Source organism: Panulirus ornatus, chromosome 50, assembly GCF_036320965.1.
Source record: "Panulirus ornatus isolate Po-2019 chromosome 50, ASM3632096v1, whole genome shotgun sequence".
Lineage (NCBI taxonomy): Eukaryota > Metazoa > Arthropoda > Malacostraca > Decapoda > Palinuridae > Panulirus > Panulirus ornatus.
The window spans coordinates 31,363,395-31,386,313 of NC_092273.1; positions in this window are offsets into that span (position 1 = coordinate 31,363,395).

Below are 22,919 nucleotides of genomic sequence, written 5' to 3' on the forward strand. Positions count from 1 at the left end.
ACTGGTCATGGGTTGTGGATGTGTGATCACGATGGTCACTGGTCATGGCTGTGGATATGTGATGATGATGGTCACTTTCATGTTGTGGATGTAAATGATGATGGTCACTGGTCATGGTTGTGGATGTTGATGATAATGGTCCTGGTCATGGGATGAGGATGTGTGTGATGATGATGATGGTCACTAGCAATGTGTTGTGGATATGTGATGGTGATAATGATCACTGGTCATGGGTTGTGGATGTGTAATGATGATGATGATGGTCACTGGTTATGGGTCGTGGATGTGTGATGGTGATGATGGTCACTGGTCATGGGTTGAGAATGTGTGTTGATGATGATGGTCACTGGTCAATCGTTCAGGATGAGCAATTATGGTCACTGGTCATGGGTTGAGGATGTGTGATGATGATGATGGTCACTGGTCGTGGGTTGAGGATGTGTGATGATGTTCATTGGTCATGGGTTAAGTATGTGTGATGATGTTCACTGGTAATGTGTTTAGGGTGTGTGATGATGATGATTGTCACCGGAAAAGGTTGAGCATGTGTGATGATGGTCACTGGTGATGGGTAGATGATGTGTGATGATGATGATGATTACTGGTCATGGGTTGTGGATGTGTGATGATGATGATGGTCACTAGTCATGGGTTGTAGATATTTGATGATGGTGATCGTTTCTGGTCATGGGTTGAGGATGTCTGATGATGATGATGGTCACTGGCTATGCGTTGTGGATATGTGATGAAGATAATGATGATGGTCACTCGTCATGTGTTGTCACTGGTCACTGGACAAGGGTTGAAGATGTGTGATGATGATTATGGTCACTGGTCATGGTTTTTGGATGTGTGATGGTGATGATGGTCACTGGTCTTGGGTTGTAGATGTGTGATGATGATGATGGTTACTGGTTATGGGTTGTTGATGTGTGTTGATGATGATTGTCACTGGTCATGGGTTGTAGGTGTGTGATGATGATAATGATGGTCACTGATCATTGGTTGAGGATGTGTGATGATGATGATGGTCACTGGTTATCCGTTGTGGATGTGAGATGATGATGATGATGATGGTCACTGGTCATGGGTTGCAGATATGTGATGATGATGATGGTCACTGGTCATTTGTTTTGGATGTGTGATGACGATGGTTACTGTTCATGGGTTGTCGATGTGTGATGATGATGATGGTCACTGGTTATGGGTTGAGGATGTGTGATGCTGATGATGGTCACTGGTCATCCGTTGTGGATGTGTAATGATGATAATGATGATGGTCACCGGTCAGTGTTGTGGATGTGTGATGATGTTACTGTTCATGAGTTGTGGATGTGTGATGATGATGATGGTCACTGGTCATGGGTTGAGGATGTGTGATGATGAGGGATGGTCATGGTTGGGTGTGTGATGATGTATGCGATGGTGGTAATTGATGTGATGTGTACGGTCATGTGTTGGATGTTGATGATGGTCACTGGTCATGAGGTTGTGGATGTGTGATGATAGATGATGGGTCACTGTCATGGTTGTGGATTGTGATGATGATGTCATGTGGGTTTATGTTGTCTTGGTTATGGATGTTTGATTGTGATAATGATTGGTCACTGGTCATGGTTGTGGATGTGTGATGATGATGCAGGTCAGGGCTGTGGATGGTGATTGATGATGATGCAGGTTGGGTTGATGTTTCACTGGCCATGGTTGAGGAAGTGTGATGATATGGTCACTGGCATGGGTTGAGGATGTGTGATGATTGATGATGTCACTGGTCATTGGTTGTTGATGTGTGATTGCGATGATGGCACCTGGTCTTGGTGTGATGATGATGATGATGATGCATGTCTGAGTTATGGTATGGGTTGTGATGGTATATGATGATGTCACTGGTCATGGGTTGTAGTGTGTGATGATGACTGATGGTCACTGGTCATGGGTTGAGGAATGTGATGATTATGATGGTCAATGGTCATAGGCTGTGGATGTGTGAAATGATGTGGGCTTTTTCATGGGTTGAGCGATGTGTGCTGATTTTCACTGGCCATGGTTCGAGAAAGTGTGATGCATTATGGTCACTGGTCATTGGCTTGAGGATGTGTGACGATGATTAGGTCACTGGTCATGTGGTTGATGATATGTGTTGATGAGAATGGTCACTGGTCGTGGGATATGTCGGATGTGTGATGATGATGATGGTCACCGGTCATGGGTTGTGGATGTTTGATGATGGTGATGGTCACTGGTCATGGGTTGAGGATGTGTGATGATGATGGTCACTGGTCATGTGTTGTGGACGTGTGATGATGATGATGGTGATGGTCATTGGTCATGGGATGTGGATGTGTGATCACGATGGTCACTGCTTATGGGCTGTGGATGTGATGATGATGGTCACTGTTCTTGGTTTTTGGATGTCTGATGATGATAGTCAACGGTCATTGGTTGTGGATGTGTGATGATGATAATGGTCCCTGGTCATGGAATGTGGATGTGTGATGATGATGATGGTCACCGGTCATGGGTTGTGGATGTTTGATGATGGTGATGGTCACTGGTCATGGGTTGAGGATGTGTGATGATGATGGTCATTGGTCATTGGTTGAGGATGTGTGATGATGTTCACTGGTCATGGGTTGAGTATGTGTGATGATGATGATGGTCACTGGTCATGTGTTGAGGATGTGTGATGATGGTCACTGGTCATCCGTTGTGGATGAGTAACGATGATGATGATGATGGTCACTGGTCATTGGTTGTGGATGTGTGATGATGATTGTCACTGGTCGTGGGTTGTGGATGTATGATGACTCTGGTTACTGGTCATGGGTTTTGAATATGTGATAATGATGTTGGTCACTGGTCATTGGTTGTGGATGTGTGATGATGATGTTCACTGGTCATGGACTGTGGATGTGTGATTGTGATGATGGGCACTGGTCATGGGTTGAGGATTTGTAATGATTGTCAGTGGCCATGGGTTGAGGAAGTGTGATGACTATGGTCACTTGCCATGGGTGTAGGATGTGTGATGATGATGATGGTTACTGGTCATGGGTTGTTGATGTGTGATTGCGATGATTGTCACTATTCTTGGTTTATGGATGTGTGATGATGATGATGGAGACTGGTCATGGGTTGGGGACGTGGGATGATGATGATGATGGTCACTAGACATGGGTTGTGGATGTGTAATCATGATGATGGTCACTGGTCATGGGTTGTAGATGTGTGATGATGATGATGGTCACTGGTCATGGGTTTAAGATGTGTGATGATGATGATGATGGTCCCTAGTCATGGGTTGTGGATATGTGATGGTAATGATGGTCACTGGTCATGGGTTGTGGATGTGTGATGATGATGATGATTGTCACTGGTCATGGGTCGTGGATGTGTGATGGTGATGATGGTCATTGGTCATAGTTTTAGAATATGTGTTGATGATGATGGTCAATGGTCATGGGTAGAGGATGAGCGATTTTGGTTATTGGTCATTGTTTGAGGATGTGTAAAGATGATGATGGTCAATGGTCATGGGTTGAGGATATGTCATGATGATGATGGTCATTGGTCATAGGTTGTGGATGTTTGATGATGATGATGGTCACTGGTCATGGGCTGAGGATGTGTGATGATGATGGTCATTGGTCATTGGTTGAGGATGTTTGATGTTCTTTGGTCATGGGTTGAGGATGTGTGATGATGATGATGGTCACTGGTCATGTGTTGAGGATGTGTGATGATGGTCACTGGTCATCCGTTGTGGAGGAGCAACGGTGATGATGATGATGGTCACTGGTCATTGGTTGTGGATGTGTGATGATGATGATGGTCACTGGTCATGGGTTGTGGATGTATGATGACTATGGTTACTGGTCATGGGTTTTGGATATGTGATGATGATGATGGTCACTGGTCATGGGTTGTGGATGTGTTATGATGGTGTTCACTGGTCATGGGCTCTGGATGTGTGATTATGATAATGGGCACTGGTCATGGGTTCAGGATTTGTGATGATTGTCATTGGCCCTGGGTTGAGGAATTGTGATGACTATGGTCACTTGTCATGGGTGTAGGATGTGTGATGATGATGATGGTCACTGGTCATGGGTTGTTGATGTGTAATTGCGATGATGGTCACAGGTCTTGATTTGTAGATGTGTGATGATGATCATGGTCACTGGTCATGGGTTGTGGATGTGTGATGATGATGATGGTCATTCTTCATGGGTTGTGGATGTATGATGACTATGGTTATTGGTCTTGGGTTGTGGATATGTGATGATATTGATGGTCACTGGTCATAGGCTGTGGATGTGTGATTATGATCGTGGGCACTATTCATGGGTTGAGGATGTGTGCTGATTTTCACTGGCCATGGTTCGAGAAAGTGTGATGATTATGGTCACTGGTCATTGGTTGAGGATGTGTGACGATGATTATAGTCACTGGTCATTGGTTGTTGATGTGTGATTGCGATGATGGTCACTGGTCTTGGTTGTAGATGTGTGATGACGATGATCACAGGTCTTGAGTTTGGGATGTTTGATGATGGTGATTGTCACTAGTCATGGGTTGTGGATGAGTAATGATGATGATAATGGTCACTGGTCATGGGTTGAGGATGTGTGGTGATGATGATGGTCACTATTTATGTGTTGTGGATGTGTGATGGTGATGATGGTCACTCGTCATGGGTTGTGGATGTGTTATGATGATGATGGTCACTGGTTATGGGTCGTGGATGTGTGATGGTGATGATGGTCACTGGTCATGGGTTGAGAATATGTGTTGATGATGATGGTCACTGGTCAATGGTTCTGGATGAGCAATTATAGTCACTGGTCATGGGTTGAGGATGTGTGATCATGATGATGGTCAGTGGTCGTGGGTTGAGGATGTGTGATGATGATGATTGTCACTGGTCATGGGTTGAGGATGTGTGATGATGATGATGGTCATTGGTCATGGGTTGAGGTTGTGTTATGATGTTCACTGGTCATGGGTTGAGGATGAGTGATAATGATGATGCTCACTGGTCATGGGTTGAGGATGAGTGATAATGATGATGGTCACTGGTCATGGGTTCAGGATGTGTGATGATGGTCACTGTTCATGGGTTCAGGATGTGTGATGATGATGGTCACTGATCATGGGTTGTGGATTTGTGATGATGGTCACTGGTCATGGGTTGAGGATGTGTGATGATGGTCTCTGGTCATGGGTTGAGGATGTGTGCTGATGTTCATTGGTCATTGGTTGAGGGTATGTGATGATACTCACTGGTAATGTGTTTAGGATGTGTGATGATGATGATTGTCACTGGAAAAGGTTGAGCATGTGTGATGATGGTCACTGGTGATGGGTAGAGGATGTGATGATGATGATGGTTACTGGTCATGGGTTGTGGATGTGTGATGATGATGATGGTCACTGGTCATGGGTTGTAGATATTTGATGATGGTGATCGTCTCTGGTCATTGGTTGAGGATGTCTGATGATGATGATGGTCACTGGCTATGCGTTGTGGATGTGTGATGAAGATAATGATGATGGTCACTCGTCATGTGTTGTGGATAAGTGATGATGATAATGGTCACTGGTCATGGGTTGTGGATGTGTGATGACGATTGTCACTGGTCATGGGTTGTGGACTTGTGATGATGATGATGGTTATTGGTCATGGGTTGTGGATGTCTGATGATGATGGTGGCCACTGGTCATGGGTTGTGGATGTGTGATTATGATGATGGTCACTGGTCATATGTTGAGGATGTATGACGGTGGTCAATGGCCATGGGTTCAGGATGTGTGATGATGATGGTCATTGGACGAGGGTTGAAGATATGTGTTGATGGTGATGGTCACTGGTCATGGTTTTTGGATGTGTAATGGTGATGATGGTCACTGGTCTTGGGTTGTAGATGTGTGATGATGATGATGATGGTTAGTGGTTATGGGTTGTCGATGTGTGATTATGATGATGGTCACTGGTCATGGGTTGTAGGTGTGTGATGATAATAATGATGGTCACTGATCATGGGTTGAGGATGTGTGATGATGATGATGGTTACTGGTTATCCGTTGTAGATGTGTAATGATAATGATGATGATGGTCACTGGTCATGGGTTGTAGATATGTGATGATGATGATGGTCACTGGTCATGTGTTTTGGATGTGTGATGAAGATGGTTACTGTTCATGGGTTGTGGATGTGTGATGATGATGATGTTCACTGGTCATGGGTTGAGGATGTGAGATGATGATGATAGTCACTGGTCATCCGTTGTGGATGTGTAATGATGATAATGATGATGGTCACTGGTCATGGGTTGTGGATTTGTGATGATGATTGTTACTGTTCATGTGTTGTGGATGTGTGATGATGATGATGGTCACTGGTCATGGGTAGTGGATGTGTGATGATGATGATGGTCACTGGTCATGGGTTGAGGATGTGATGATGGTCACTGGACATGAGTTGAGGATGTGTGATGATGACAATGGTCACTGGTCATTGATTGAGGATGTGTGATGATGATGCTGGTCACTGGTCATCCGTTGTGGATGTGTAATGATGATGATGATGATGGCCACTGGTCATTGGTTGTGGATGTGTGATGATGACGATGGTCACTGGTCATGGGCTGTGGATGTATGATGACTCTGGTTACTGGTCATGGGTTTTGGATATGTGATGATTATGATGGTCACTGGTCATTGGTTGTGGATGTTTGATGATGATGTTCTCTGGTCATGGGCAGTGGATGTGTGATGATGATTGTTACTGTTCATGTGTTGTGGATGTGTGATGATGATGATGATCACTGGTCATGGGTAGTGGATATGTGATGATGATGATGGTCACTGGTCATGGGTTGAGGATGTGTGATGATGATTATCATTAGTTATGCGTTGTGGATGTGTGATGATGATAATGATGATGGTCAATGATCAGGGGATGTAAATGTGTGATGATGATGATGGTCACTGGTCATGGGTTGTGGATGTGTGATGATGATTGTTACTGTTCATGTGTTGTGGATGTGTGATGATGATGATGATCACTGGTCATGGGTAGTGGATTTGTGATGATGATGATGGTCACTGGTCATGGGTTGAGGATGTGTGATGATGACTGTCATTGGTCATGGGTTGAGGATGTATAAAGATGTTCACTGGTCATGGGTTGAGGATGTGTGATGATGATGATGGTCATTGGTCATGTCTTGAGGATGTGTGATGATTGTCACTGATCATGTGTTCAGGATGTGTGTTAATGATGATGGTCATTTGTCGTGGGTTTTCGATGTGTGATGATGATGATGGTCACTTGTAATGGGATGTGGATATTTGATAATGGTGATGATCATTGGTCATGGGTTGAGGATGTGTGATGATGATGGGTACTGGTCATGGGTTGTGGATGTGTGATGATGATGATGGTGATGGTCACTGGTCATGGGTCGTGGATGTGTGATCACGATGGTCACTGGTCATGGGCTCTGGATATGTGATGATGATGGTCACTGTTCATGGTTTTTAGATGTCTGATGATGATAGTCAATGGTCATGGGTTGTGGATGTATGATGATGATAATGGTCCCTGGTCATAGAATGTGGATGTGTGATGATGATGATGGTCACTGGTCATAGGTTGGGGATGTTTGATGATGGTGATGGTCACTGGTCATGGGTTGAGGATGTTCGATGATGATGGTTATTGGTCATTGGTTGAGGATGTGTGATGATGTTCACTGGTCATGGGTCGAGGATGTGTGATGATGATGATGGTCACTGGTCATGTGTTGAGGTTGTGTGATGATGGTCACTGGTCATCCGTTGTGGATGAGTAATAGTGATGATGATGATGGTCACTGGTCATTGGTTGTGGATGTGTGATGATGATGATGGTCACTGGTCATGGGTTGTGGATGTATGATGACACTGGTTACTGGTCATGAGTTTTGGATATGTGATGATGATGATGGTCACTGGTCATTGGTTGTGGATGTTTGATGATGATGTTCTCTGGTCATGGGCAGTGGATGTGTGATTGTGATGATGGGCACTGGTCATAGGTTGAGGATTTGTAATGATTGTCAGTGGCCATGGGTTGAGGAAGTGTGATGACTATGGTCACTTGTCATTGGTGTAGGATGTGTGATGATGATGATGGTCACTGGTCATGGGTTGTTGATGTGTGATTGCGATGATTGTCACTATTCTTGGTTTATGGATGTGTGATGATGATGATGGTCACTGGTCATGGGTTGGGGATATGGGATGATGATGATGGTTACTAGACATGGGTTGTGGATATGTAATGATGATGATGGTCACTGGTCATGGGTTGTAGATATGTGATGATGATGATGGTCACTGGTCATGGGTTGAAGGTATGTGATGATGATGATGGTCCCTAGTCATGGGTTGTGGATATATGATGGTAATGATGGTCACTGGTCATGGGTTGTGGATGTGTGATGATGATGATGGTTACTGGTCATTGGTTGTTGATGTGTGATGGTGATGATGGTCACTGCTCATGGTTTGAGAATGTGTGTTGATGATGATGGTCAATGGTCATGGGTTCAGGATGAGCGATTGTGGTCATTGGTCATAGGTTGAGGATGTGTAATGATGATTATGGTCATTGGTCGTGGGTTGAGGATATGTGATGATGATGATGTCACTAGTCATAGGTTGTGGATGTTTGATGATGGTGATGGTCACTGGACATGGTCTGAGGATGTATGATGATGATGGTCATTGGTCATTGGTTGAGGATGTGTGATGATGTTCTCTGGTCATGGGTTGAGGATATATGATGATGATGATTTTCACTGGTCATGTGTTGAGGATGTGTGATGATGGTCACTGGTCATCCGTTGTTGATGAGTAACGGTGATGATGATGATGGTCACTGATCATGGGTTATGGATTTGTGATGATGATGGTCACTGGTCATGGGTTGAGGATGTGTGATGATGGTCACTGGTCATGTGTTGAGGATGTTTGCTAATGATGATGGTCACTGGTCGTCGGTTTTCGATGTGTGATGATGATGATGGTCACTGGTCATGGACTGTGGATATTTGATGATGGTGATCATCATTGGTCATGGGTTCAGGATGTGTGATGTTCACTGGCAATGGGTTGAGGATGTGTGATGATGATGATTGTCACTGGAAAAGGTTGAGCATGTGTGATGGTGGTCACTGGTCATGGGTTGAGGATGTGTGATGATGATGATGGTTACTGGTCATGGGTTTAGGATATGTGATGATGATGATGGTCACTGGTCCTGGGTTGTAGATATTTGATGATGGTGATCGTCTCTGGTCATGGGTTGATGTGTGATGATGATGATGGTCACTGGCTATGCGTTATGGAAGTGTGATGAAGATAATGATGATGGTCACTCGTCATGTGTTGTGGATATGTGATGGTGATGATGGTCATTGGTCATGGGTTGTGGATGTGTTATGACGATTGTCACTGGTCATGGGTTGTGGATGTGTGATGATGGTCACTGGTCATGGGCTGTGGATGTGTGATTATGATGATTGGCACTATTCATGGGTTGAGAATGTGTGCTAATTGTCACTGGCCATGAGTCGAGGAAGTGTGATGAGTATGGTCACTGGTCATGGGTTGAGGATGTGATGATGATAATAGTCGCTGGACATTAGTTGTTGATGTGTGATTGCGATGATGGTCACTGGTCTTGGGTTGTAGATGTGTGATGATGATGATGGTCACCGGTTATGTGTTTGGGATGTGTGATGATGATGATGGTCACTAGTCATGGGTTTTGGATGTGTAATGATGATGATGGTCACTGGTCCTGGGTTGTAGATGTGTGATGATGATGATGATGGTCACTGGTCATGGGGTGAGGATGTGTGATGATGATGATGGTCACTTGTCATGTGTTGTGGATGTGTGATGGTGATGATGGTCACTGGTCATGGGTTTTGGATGTGTTAGGAAGATGATGATGGTCACTTGTTATAGGTCGTGGATATGTGATGGTGATGATGGTCACTGGTCATGGGTTGAGAATGTGTGTTGATGATGATGGTCACTGGTCAATGGTTCAGGATGAGCGATCATGGTCACTGGTTATGAGTTGAGGATGTGTGATGATGATGATGGCCAGTGGTCGTGGGTTGAGGATGTGTGATGATGAAGATGGTCACTGGTCATGGGTTGAGGATATGTGATGATGATGATGGTCATTGGTCATGGGTTGAGGATGTGTTATGATGTTTACTGGTCATGGGTTGAGGATGAGTGATAAGGATGATGGTCACTGGTCATGGGTTCAGGATGTGTGATGATGGTCACTGTTCATGGGTTTAGGATGTGTGATGATGATGATGGTCACTGATCATGGGTTGTGGATTTGTGATGATGATGGTCACTGGTCATGGGTTGAGGATGTGTGATGATGGTCACTGGTCATGTGTTGAGGATGTTTGCTGATGATGATGGTCACTGGTCGTCGGTTTTCGATGTGTGATGATGATGATGGTCACTGGTCATGGACTGTGGATATTTGATGATGATCATCATTGGTCATGGGTTCAGGATGTGTGATGTTCACTGGCAATGGGTTGAGGATGTGTGATGATGATGATTGTCACTGGAAAAGGTTGAGCATGTGTGATGGTGGTCACTGGTCATGGGTTGAGGATGTGTGATGATGATGATGGTTACTAGTCATTGGTTTAGGATATGTGATGATGATGATGGTCACTGGTCATGGGTTGTAGATATTTGATGATGGTGATCATCATTGGTCATGGGTTCAGGATGTGTGATGTTCACTGGCAATGGGTTGAGGATGTGTGATGATGATGATGGTCACTGGCTATGCGTTGTGGATGTGTGATGAAGATAATGATGATGGTCACTCGTCATGTGTTGTGGATATGTGATGATGATGATGGTCATTGGTCATGGGTTGTGGGTGTGTTATGACGATTGTCACTGGTCATGGGTTGTGGGTTTGCGATGATTATGATGGTCATTGGTCATGGGTTGTGGACGCTTGATGATGATGATAGTCACTGGTCATGGGTTGTGGATGTGTGATTATGATGATAGTCACTGGTCATGGATTGAAGATGTTTGACGATGGTCACCGGCCATGGGTTCAGGATGTGTGATGATGATGGTCACTGGACAAGGGTTGAAGATGTTTGATGATGATGATGGTCACTGGTCATTGTTTTTGGATGTGTGATGGTGATGATGGTCACTGGTCGTGGGTTGTAGATGTGTGATGATGATGATGATGATGGTTACTGGTTATGGGTTGTGGATGTGTGATGATGATGGTCACTGGTCATGATTTGTAGGTTTTTTTTTTTTTTTTATACTTTGTCGCTGTCTCCCGCGTTTGTAGGTGTGTGATGATAATAATGATGGTCACTGATCATGGGTTGAGGATGTGTGATGATGATGATGGTCACTGGTCATCCGTTGTGGATGTGTAATGAATATGATGATGGTCACTGGTCATGTGTTTTAGGTGGTTGATGACGTTGGTTACTGTTCATGGTATGTGGATGTGGGATGATGATGATGGTCACTGGTCATGGGTTGAGGATGTGTGATAATGATGATGGTCACTGGTAATCCGTTGCGGAAGTGTAATGATGATGATGATGATGATGGTCACTGGTCATGGGCTGTGGATGTGTGATGATGATTATTACTGTTCATGTGTTGTCTATGTGTGATGATGATGATGGTCACTGGTTATGGGTAGTGGATATGTGATGATGATGATGGTCACTGGTCATGGGTTGAGGATGTGTGATGATGGTCACTGGACATGAGTTGAGGATGTGTGATGATGATGATGGTCACTGGTCATGGGTTGAGGATGTGTGATGATGATGGTCACTGGTCATGGACTTTGGATATTTGATGATGGTGATGATCATTGGTCATGGGTTGAGGATGTGTGATGACGATGGTCACTGGTCATGTGTTGTGGATGTGTGATGATGATGATGGTGATGATCACTCTTTATGGGTTGTGGACGTGTGATCACTGTGGTCACTGGTCATGGGCTGTGCAGATGCGATGATGATGGTTACTGTTCATGGTTTTTGGATGTGTGATAATGATAGTCACTGGTCATGGGTTGTGGATGCGTGATGATGATAATTGTCCCTGGTCATGGGATGTGGATGTGTGATGATGATGATGGTCACTGGTCATGGGTTGTGGATGTTTGATGATTATGATGGTCACTGGTCATGGGTTGAGGATGTGTGATGATGATGGTCATTGGTCATTGGTTAAGTATGGTGATGAAGTTCACTGGCCATGTGTTGAAAATGTGTGATGATGATGGTCACTGGTCATGTGATGAGGATGTGTGATGATGGTCACTGGTCATCCGTTGTGGATGTGTAACGGTGATGATGATCATGGTCACTGGTCATTGGTTGTGCTTCTGTGATGATGATGATGGTCACTGGTCATGGGTTGTGGATGTATGATGACTATGGTTACTGGTCATGGGTTGTGGATATGTGATGATGATGATGGTCACTGGTCATGGGCTGTGGATGTGTGATGATGATGGTCACTTGTCATGGGCTGTGGATGTGTGATTATGATGATGGCACTGGTCATGGGTTGAGGGTTTATGATGATTGTCAGTGGCCATGTGTTGAGGAAGTGTGATGACTATGGTCACTTGTCATGGGCGTAGGATGTGTGATGATGATGATGGTCACTGGTCATCGGTTGTTGATGTGTGATTCCGATGATGGTCACTTGTCTTGGATTGTAGATGTGTGATGATGATGATGGTCACTGGTGTTGGGTTGGGGATGTGTGATAATGATGATGGTCACTAGACATGTGTTGTGGATGTGTAATGATGATGATGGTCACTGGTCATGGGTTGTAGATATGTAATGATAATGATGGTCCCTGGTCATGGGTTGAGGATGTGTGATGATGATGATGGTCACAAGTCATGGGTTGTGGATGTGTAATGGTAATGATGATCACTGGTCATGGGCTGTGGATTTGTGATGATGATGATGATGATGGTCACTGATCACGGGTCGTGGATGTGTGATGGTGATTATGGTCACTGGTCACGGGTTGAGAATGTGTGGTGATTATGATGGTTACTGGTCATGGGTTCAGGATGAGCGATTGTGATCACTGGTCATGGGTTGAGGATGTGTAAAGATGGTGATGGTCAATGGTCATGGGTTTAGGATGTGTGAAGATGATGATGATGGTCAATGGTCGTGGGTTGAGGATTTGTGATGATGATGATGGTCACTGGTCATGGGTTGAGGATATGTGATGATGATGATGGTCATTGTTCATGGGTTGAGGATGTGTTATGATGTACATTGGTCATGGTTGACGATGAGAGATGATGATGATGGTCACTGGTCTTGGGTTCAGGATATGTGATGATGGTCACTGTTCTTGGGTTCAGGATGTGTGATGATGATGATGGTCATTGATCATGGGTTGTGGATTTGTGATGATGAGGATGGTCACAGGTCATGGGTTGAGGATGTGTGATGATGGTCTCTGGTCATGGGTTGAGGATGTGTGATGATGAAGGTCATTGGTCATGGGTTGAGGATGTGTGATGATGTTCACTGGTAATCGATTGAGGATGTGTGATGATGATGATTGTCAGTGGTCATGTGTTGAGGATGTGTGATAATGATGTTGGTTACTGGGTATGGGTTGTGGATGTGTGATGATGATGATGTTCACTGGTCATGGGTTGTAGATATTTGATGATGGTGATCGTCTCTGGTCATGGGTTGAGGTTGTGTGATGATGATGATTGTCACTGGCTATGCGTTGTGGATGTGTGATGAAGATAATGATGATGGTCACTCGTCATGTGTTGTGGATATGTGATCATGATGATGGTCACTGGTCATGGGTTGTGGATGTGTAACGGTGATGATGATCATGGTCACTGGTCATTGGTTGTGCTTCTGTGATGATGATGATGGTCACTGGTCATGAGTTGTGGATGTATGATGACTATGGTTACTGGTCTTGGGTTGTGGATATGTGATGATGATGATGGTCACTGGTCATGGGCTGTGGATGTGTGATGATGATTGTTACTGTTCATGTGTTGTGGTTGTGTGATGATAATGGTCACTGATCTTGGTTAGTGGATATGTGATGATGATTATGGTCACTGGGCTTGGGTTGAGGATGTGTGATGATGGTCACTGGACATGGGTTGAGGATGTGTGATGATGATGGTCACTGGTCATGGGTTGTGGATGTTTGATGATGGTGATAATCACTGGTCAAGGGTTGTGGGTGTGTGATGATGATGGTCATTTGTCATTGGCTGTGGATTTTGATGATGATGGTTACTTGTCATGGGTTGTGGAAGTGTGATTATGATGGTGGCTGGTCATGGGATGAGGATGTATAACGATAGTCACCCGCCATGGGTTGAGGATGTGTTATGATGATGGTCACTGGTCATGGGTTGAGGATGTGTAATGATGATGATGGTCACTGGTCATGGTTTTTGGATGTGTGATGATGATGTTGGTCACTGGTCATAGGTTGAGGATGTGTGATGATGATGATGGTCACTGGTCATTTGTTGTGGATGTGTAATGATGATGATGATGATGGTTACTGTTCATGTGTTGTGGTTGTGTGATGATAATGGTCACTGGTCTTGGGTAGTGGATATGTGATGATGATGATGGTCACTGGGCTTGGGTTGAGGATGTGTGATGATGGTCACTGGACATGGGTTGAGGATGTGTGATGATGATGGTTATTGGTCATGGGTTGAGGATGTGTGATGATGTTCACTGGTCATGGGTTGAGGATGTGTGATGATGATGATGGTCACTGGTCATGTCTTGAGGATGTGTGATGATGATCACTGGTCATGTGTTGAGGATGTTTGCTGATGATGATGGTCAATGGTCGTGGGTTTTCGATGTGTTATGATGATGATGGTCACTGGTCATGGACTGTGGATATTTGATGATGGTGATGACCGTTGGTCATGGGTTGAGGATATGTGATGACGATGGTCACTGATCATGTGTTGTGGATGTGTGATGATGATGATTGTGATGGTCACTGTTTATGGGTTGTGGATGTGTGATCACTGTGGTCACTGGTCATGGGCAGTGGAGATGTGATGATGATGGTTACTGTTCATGATTTTTGGATGTGTGATAATGATAGTCACTGGTCATGGGTTGTGGTTGCGTGATGATGATAATGGTCACTGGTCATGGGATGTGGATGTGTGATGATGATGATGGTCACTGGTCATGGGTTGTGGATGTTTGATTATGGTGATGGTCACTGATCATGGGTTGGGGATGTGTGATGATGATGGTCATTGGTCATTGGTTGAGTATGTGTGATGAAGTTCACTGGTCATGTGTTGAGGATGTGTGATGATGATGATGGTCACTGGTCATATGATGAGGATGTGTGATGATGGTCACTGGTCATCCGTTGTGGATGTGTAACGGTGATGATGATCATGGTCACTGGTCATTGGTTGTGCTTCTGTGATGATGATGATGGTCACTGTTCATGGGTTGTGGATGTATGATGACTATGGTTACTGGTCATGGGTTGTGGATATGTGATGATGATGGTCATTGGTCATGGGCTGTGGATGTGTGATGATGATGGTCACTTGTCATGGGCTGTGGATGTGTGATTATGATGATGGGCACTGGTCATGGGTTGAGGGTTTATGATGATTGTCAGTGGCCATGTGTTGAGGAAGTGTGATGACCATGGTCACTTGTCATGGGCGTAGGATGTGTGATGATGATGATGGTCACTGGTCATCGGTTGTTGATGTGTGATTCCGATGATGGTCACTTGTCTTGGGTTGTAGATGTGTGATGATGATGATGGTCACTGGTGATGGGTTAGGGATGTGTGATAATGATGATGGTCACTAGACATGTGTTGTGGATGTGTAATGATGATGATGGTCACTGGTCATGGGTTGCAGATGTGTGATGATGATGATGGTCACAAGTCATGGGTTGAGGATGTGTGATGATGATGATGGTCACAAGTCATGGGTTGTGGATGTGTAATGGTAATGGTGATTACTGTTCATGGGCTGTGGATATGTGATGATGATGATGATGATCACTGATCACGGGTCGTGGATGTGTGATGGTGATTATGGTCACTGGTCACGGGTTGAGAATGTGTGGTGATTATGATGGTTACTGGTCATGGGTTCAGGATGAGCGATTGTGATCACTGGTCATGGGTTGAGGATGTTTAAAGATGGCGATGGTCAATGGTCATGGGTTGAGGATGTGTGATGATGATGATGATGGTCACTGGTCGTGGGTTGAGGATGTGTGATGATGATGATGGTCACTGGTCATGGGTTGAGGATGTGTGATGATGATGATGGTCATTGGTCATGGGTTGAGGATGTGTTATGATGTACATTGGTCATGGTTGACGATGAGAGATGATGATGATGGTCACTGGTCATGGGTTCAGGATATGTGATGATGGTCACTGTTCTTGGGTTCAGGATGTGTGATGATGATGAGGGTCATTGATCATGGGTTGTTGATTTGTGTTGATGAGGATGGTCACTGGTCATGGGTTGAGGATGTGTGGTGATGGTCACTGGTCATGGGTTGAGGATGTGTGATGATGGTCATTGGTCATGGGTTGAGGATGTCTGATGATGTTCACTGGTAATAGATTGAGGATGTGTGATGATGACTCTCAGTGGTCATGTGTTGAGGATGTGTGATAATGATGATGGTTACTGGGTATGTGTTGTGGATGTGTGAAGATGATGATGGTCACTGGTCATGGGTTGTAGATATTTGATGATGGTGATCGTCTCTGGTCATGGGTTGAGGTTGTGTGATGATGATGATTGTCACTGGCTATGCGTTGTGGATGTGTGATGAAGATAATGATGATGGTCACTCGTAATGTGTTGTGGATATGTGATCATGATGATGGTCACTGGTCATGGGTTGTGGATGTGTGATTTTGATGGTCACTGGTCAAGGGTTGTGGGTGTGTGATGATGATTATGGTCATTTGTCATTGGCTTTGGATTTTGATGATGGTGGTTACTTGTCATGGGTTGTGGTTGTGTGATAATGATAGTAGCTGGTCATGGGATGAGGATGTATGACGATAGTCACCCGACATGGGTTCAGGATGTGTGATGATGATGGTCACTGGTCATGGGTTGAGAATGTGTAATGATGATGATGGTCACTGGTCATGGGTTGAGGATGTGTAATGATGATGATGGTCACTGGTCATGGTTTTTGGATGTGTGATGATGATGATGGTCACTAGTCATGGGTTGAGGATGTGTGATGATGATGATGGTCACTGGTCATCTGTTGTGGATGTGTAATGATGATGATGATGATGGTCACTGGTCATTGGTTGTGGATGTGTGATGATGATTGTTACTGTTCATGTGTTGTGGATGTGATGATGATAATGGTCACTGGTCATGGATAGTGGATATGTGATGATGATGATGGTCACTGGGCTTGGGTTGAGGATGTGTGATGATGGTCACTGGACATGGGTTGAGGATGTGTGATGATGATGGTCATTGGTCATGGGTTGAGGATGTGTGATGATGTTCACTGGTCATGGGTTGAGGATGTGTGATGATGATGATGGTCACTGGTCATGTCTTGAGGATGTGTGATGATGATCACTGGTCATGTGCTGAGGATGTTTGCTGATGATGATGGTCACTGGTCGTGGGTTTTCGATGTGTGATGATGATGATGGTCACTGGTCATGGACTGTGGATATTTGATGATGGTGATGATGTTCACTGGTCATGGGTTGAGGAAATGTGATGACGATGGTCACTGGTATTGTGTTGTGGATGTGTGATGATGATGATAGTGATGGTCACTGTTTATGGTTTGTGGACGTGTGATCACTGTGGTCTCTGGTCATGGGCTGTGCAGATGCGATGATGATGGTTACTGTTCATGGTTTTCGGATGTGTGATAATGATAGTCACTGATCATGGGTTGTGGATGCGTGATGATGATAATTGTCACTGGTCATGGGATGTGGATGTGTGATGATAATGATGGTCACTGGTCATGGGTTGTGGATGTTTGATGATGGTGATGGTCACTGGTCATGGGTTGAGGATGTCTGATGATGAGGGTCATTGGTCATTGGTTAAGTATGTTGATGAAGTTCACTGGCCATGCGTTGAGGAAGTGTGATGATGTTGATGGTCACTGGTCATGTGATGAGGATGTGTGATGACGGTCACTGGTCATCCGTTGTGGGTGTGTAACGGTGAAGATGATCATGGTCACTGGTCATTGGTTGTGCTTCTGTGATGATGATGATGGTCACTGGTCATGGGTTGTGGATGTATGATGACTATGGTTACTGGTCATGGGTTGTTGATATGTGATGATGATGATGGTCACTGGTCATGGGCTGTGGATGTGTGATGATGATGGTCACTTGTCATGGGCGTAGGATGTGTGATGATGATGATGGTCACTGGTCATCGGTTGTTGATGTGTGATTCCGATGGTGGTCACTTGTCTTGGGATGTTGATGTGTGATGATGATTATGGTCACTGGTGATGGGTTAGGGATGTGTGATAATGATGATGGTCACTAGACATGTGTTGTGGATGTGTAATGATGATGATGGTCACTGGTCATGGGTTGGAGATGTGTGATGATGATGGTCACTTGTCATTGGTTGGGGATGTGTGATAATGATGATGGTCACTAGACATGTGTTGTGGATGTGTAATGATGATGATGGTCACTGGTCATGGGTTGTAGATGTGTGATGATGATGATGGTCACTCGTCATGGGTTGAGGATGTGTGATGATGATGATGGTCACAAGTCATGGGTTGTGGAAGTGTAATAGTAATGGTGATCACTGGTCATGGGCTATGGATATGTGATGATGATGATGATGGTCAGTGATCACGGGTCGTGGATGTGTGATGGTGATTGTGGTCACTGGTCACGGGTTGAGAATGTGTGGTTATTATGATGGTTACTGGTCATGGGTTCAGGATGAGCGATTGTGGTCACTGGTCATGGGTTGAGGATGTGTAAAGAATGTGATGGTCATTGATCATGGGTTGAGGATGTGTGATGTTGATGATGATGGTCACTGGTCGTGGGTTGAGGATGTGTGATGATGATGATGGTCACAGGTCATGGGTTGAGGATGTGTGATGATGATAATGGTCATTGGTCATGTGTTGAGGATGTGTTATGATGTTCATTGGTCATGGTTGACGATGAGAGATGATGATGATGGTCACTGGTCATGGGTTCAGGATATGTGATGATGGTCACTGTTCTTGGGTTCAGGATGTGTGATGATGATGATGGTCATTGATCATGGATTGTGGATTTGTGATGATGAGGATGGTCACTGGTCATGGGTTGAGGATGTGTGATGATGGTCACTGGTCATGGGTTGAGGATGTGTGATGATGAAGGTCATTGGTCATGGGTTGAGGATGTCTGATGATGTTCACTGGTAATGGATTGAGGATGTGTGATGATGATGATTGTCAGTGGTCATGTGTTGAGGATGTGTGATAATGATGATGGTTACTGGGTATTGGTTGTGGATGTGTGAAGTTGATGATGGTCACTGGTCATGGGTTGTAGATATTTGATGATGGTGATCGTCTCTGGTCATGGGTTGAGGTTTTGTGATGATGATGATTGTCACTGGCTATGCGTTGTGGATGTGTGATAAAGATAATGATGATGGTCACTCATAATGTGTTGTTATGTGATCATGATGATGGTCACTGGTCATGGGTTGTGGATGTGTGATTTTGATGGTCACTGGTCAAGGGTTGTGGGTGTGTGATGATGATGATGGTCATTTGTCATTGGCTGTGGATTTTGATGATAATGATGGTTACTTGTCATGGGTTGTGGATGTGTGATTATGATGGTGGCTGGTCATGGGATGAGGATGTATGACGATAGCCACCCGACTTGGGTTCAGGATGTGTGATGATGATGGTCACTGGTCATGGGTTGAGGATGTGTAATGATGATGATGGTCACTGGTCATGGTTTTTGGATGTGTGATGATGATGATGGTCACTAGTCATGGGTTGAGGATGTGTGATGATGATGGTCACTGGTCATTTGTTGTGGATGTGTAATGATGATGATGATTATCGTCAATGGTCATGAGTTGTGGATGTGTGATGATGATTGTTACTGTTCATGTGTTGTGGATGTGTGATGATGATAATGGTCACTGGTCATGGGTAGTGGATATGTGATGACGATGATGGTCACTGGGCTTGGGTTGAGGATATGTGATGATGGTCACTGGACATGGGTTGAGGATATGTGATGATGGTCATTGGTCATGGGTTGAGATTGTGTGATGATGTTCACTTGTCATGGTTGAGGATGTGTGATGATGATGATGGTCACTGGTAATGTCTTGAGGATGTGTGATGATGGTCACTGGTCATGTGTTGAGGATGTTTGCTGATGATGATGGTCACTGGTCGTGGGTTTTCGATGGATATTTGATGATGGTGATGATCATTGGTCATGGGTTGAGGATTTGTGATGACGATGGTCACTGGTCATGTGTTGTGGATGTGTAATGGTAATGATGATCACTGGTCATGGGCTGTGGATGTGTGATGATGATGATGATGGTCACTGATCACGGGTCGTGGATGTGTTATGGTGATTATGGTCACTGGTCACGGGTTGAGAATGTGTGGTGATTATGATGGTTACTGGTCATGGGTTCAGGATGAGCGATTGTGGTCACTGGTCATGGGTTGAGGATGTGTAAGGATGTTGATGGTCAATGGCCATGGGTTGAGGATGTGTGATGATGATGATGATGATGGTCACTGGTCGTGGGTTGAGGATGTGTGATGATGATGATGGTCACTGGTCATGGGTTGAGGATGTGTTATGATGTACATTGGTCATGGTTGACGATGAGAGATGATGATGATGGTCACTGGTCATGGGTTCAGGATATGTGATGATGGTCACTGTTCTTGGGTTCAGGATGTGTGATGATGATGATGGTCATTGATCATGGGTTGTGGATTTGTGATGATAATTATGGTCGCTGGTCATGGATTGAGGATGTGTGATGATGGTCACTGGTCATGGGTTGAGGATGTGTGATGATGAAGGTCATTGGTCATGGGTTGAGGATGTCTGATGATGTTCACTGGTTATGGATTGAGAATGTGTGATGATGATGATGGTTACTGGGTCTGGGTTGTGGATGTGTGATGATGATGATGGTCGCTGGTCATGGGTTGTAGATATTTGATGATGGTGATCGTCTCTGGTCATGGGTTGAGGTTTTGTGATGATGATTGTCACTGGCTATGCGTTGTGTATGTGTGATGAAGATAATGATGATGGTCACTGGTCATGTGTTGTGGACATTTGATCATGATGATGGTCACTGGTCATGGGTTGTGGATGTGTGATGACGATGGTCACTGGTCATGGGTTGTGTGTGTGATGATGATGGTCATTTCGTCATTGGCTGTGGATTTTGATGATGATGATGGTTACTTGTCATGTGTTGTGGCTGTGTGATTATGATGGTGGCTGGTTATGGAATGAGGATGTATGACGATAGTCACCCGCCATGGGTTCAGGATGTGTGATGATGATGGTCACTGGTCATGGGTTGAGGATGTGTAATGATGATGATGGTCACTGGTCATGGTTTTTGGATATGTGATGATGATGATGGTCACTGGTCATAGGTTGAGGATGTATGATGATGATGATGGTCACTGGTCATCCGTTGTGGTTGTGTAATGATGATGATGATGATGATGGTCACTGGTCATTGATTGTGGATGTGTGGTGATGATTGTTACTGTTCATGTGTTGTGGATGTGTGATGAAGATGATGGCCTATGGTCATAGGTGGTGAATGTGTGATGATGATGATGGTCACTGGTCATGGGTTGAGGATGTGTGATGATGATCACTGGACATGTGTTGAGGATGTGTGATGATGATGGTCATTGTTCATGGGTTGAGATTGTTTGATAATGTTCACTTGTCATGGTTGAGGATGTGTGATGATGATGATGGTCACTGGTCATGTGTTGAGGATGTGTGATGATGGTCACTGGTCATGTGTTTGGGATGTATGATGATGATGATAGTCACTGGTCATGATTTGTGGAAATATGATGATGATGATGGTCACTGGTTATGGGTTGTGGATATTTGATGATGGTGATGATCATTGGTCATATGTTGAGGATGTGTGATGATGATGGTCACTTGTAATGTGTTGTGGATGTCTGATGATGATGATGATGATGGCCACTGGTCATGGGTTGTGGATATGTGATCACGATGGTCACCGGTCATGGGCTGTGGATATGTGATGATGATGGTCACTGTTCATGGGTTGTGGATGTATGATGATGATCAGTGGTCATGGGTTGTGGATGTGTGATGATGATAATGGTCCCTGGTCATGGGATGTGGATGTGTGGTGATGTTGATGGTCACCGGTCATGGGTTGTGGATATTTGATGATGGTGATGGTCGCTGGTCATGGGTTGAGGATGTGTGATGATGGTGGTCATTGGTCATGGGTTGATGATGTGTGATGATGATCACTGGTCATGGGTTGAGGATGTGTGATGATGATGATGGTCACTCATCATGTGTTGAGGATGTGTGATGATGGTCACTGGTCATCCGTTTTGGATGTGTAATGGTGATGATGATCATGGTCACTGGTCATGGGTTGTGGATGTGATGGCGATGATGATGTTCACTGGTCATGGGTTGTGGATGTGTTATGATGATGGTCACTGGTCA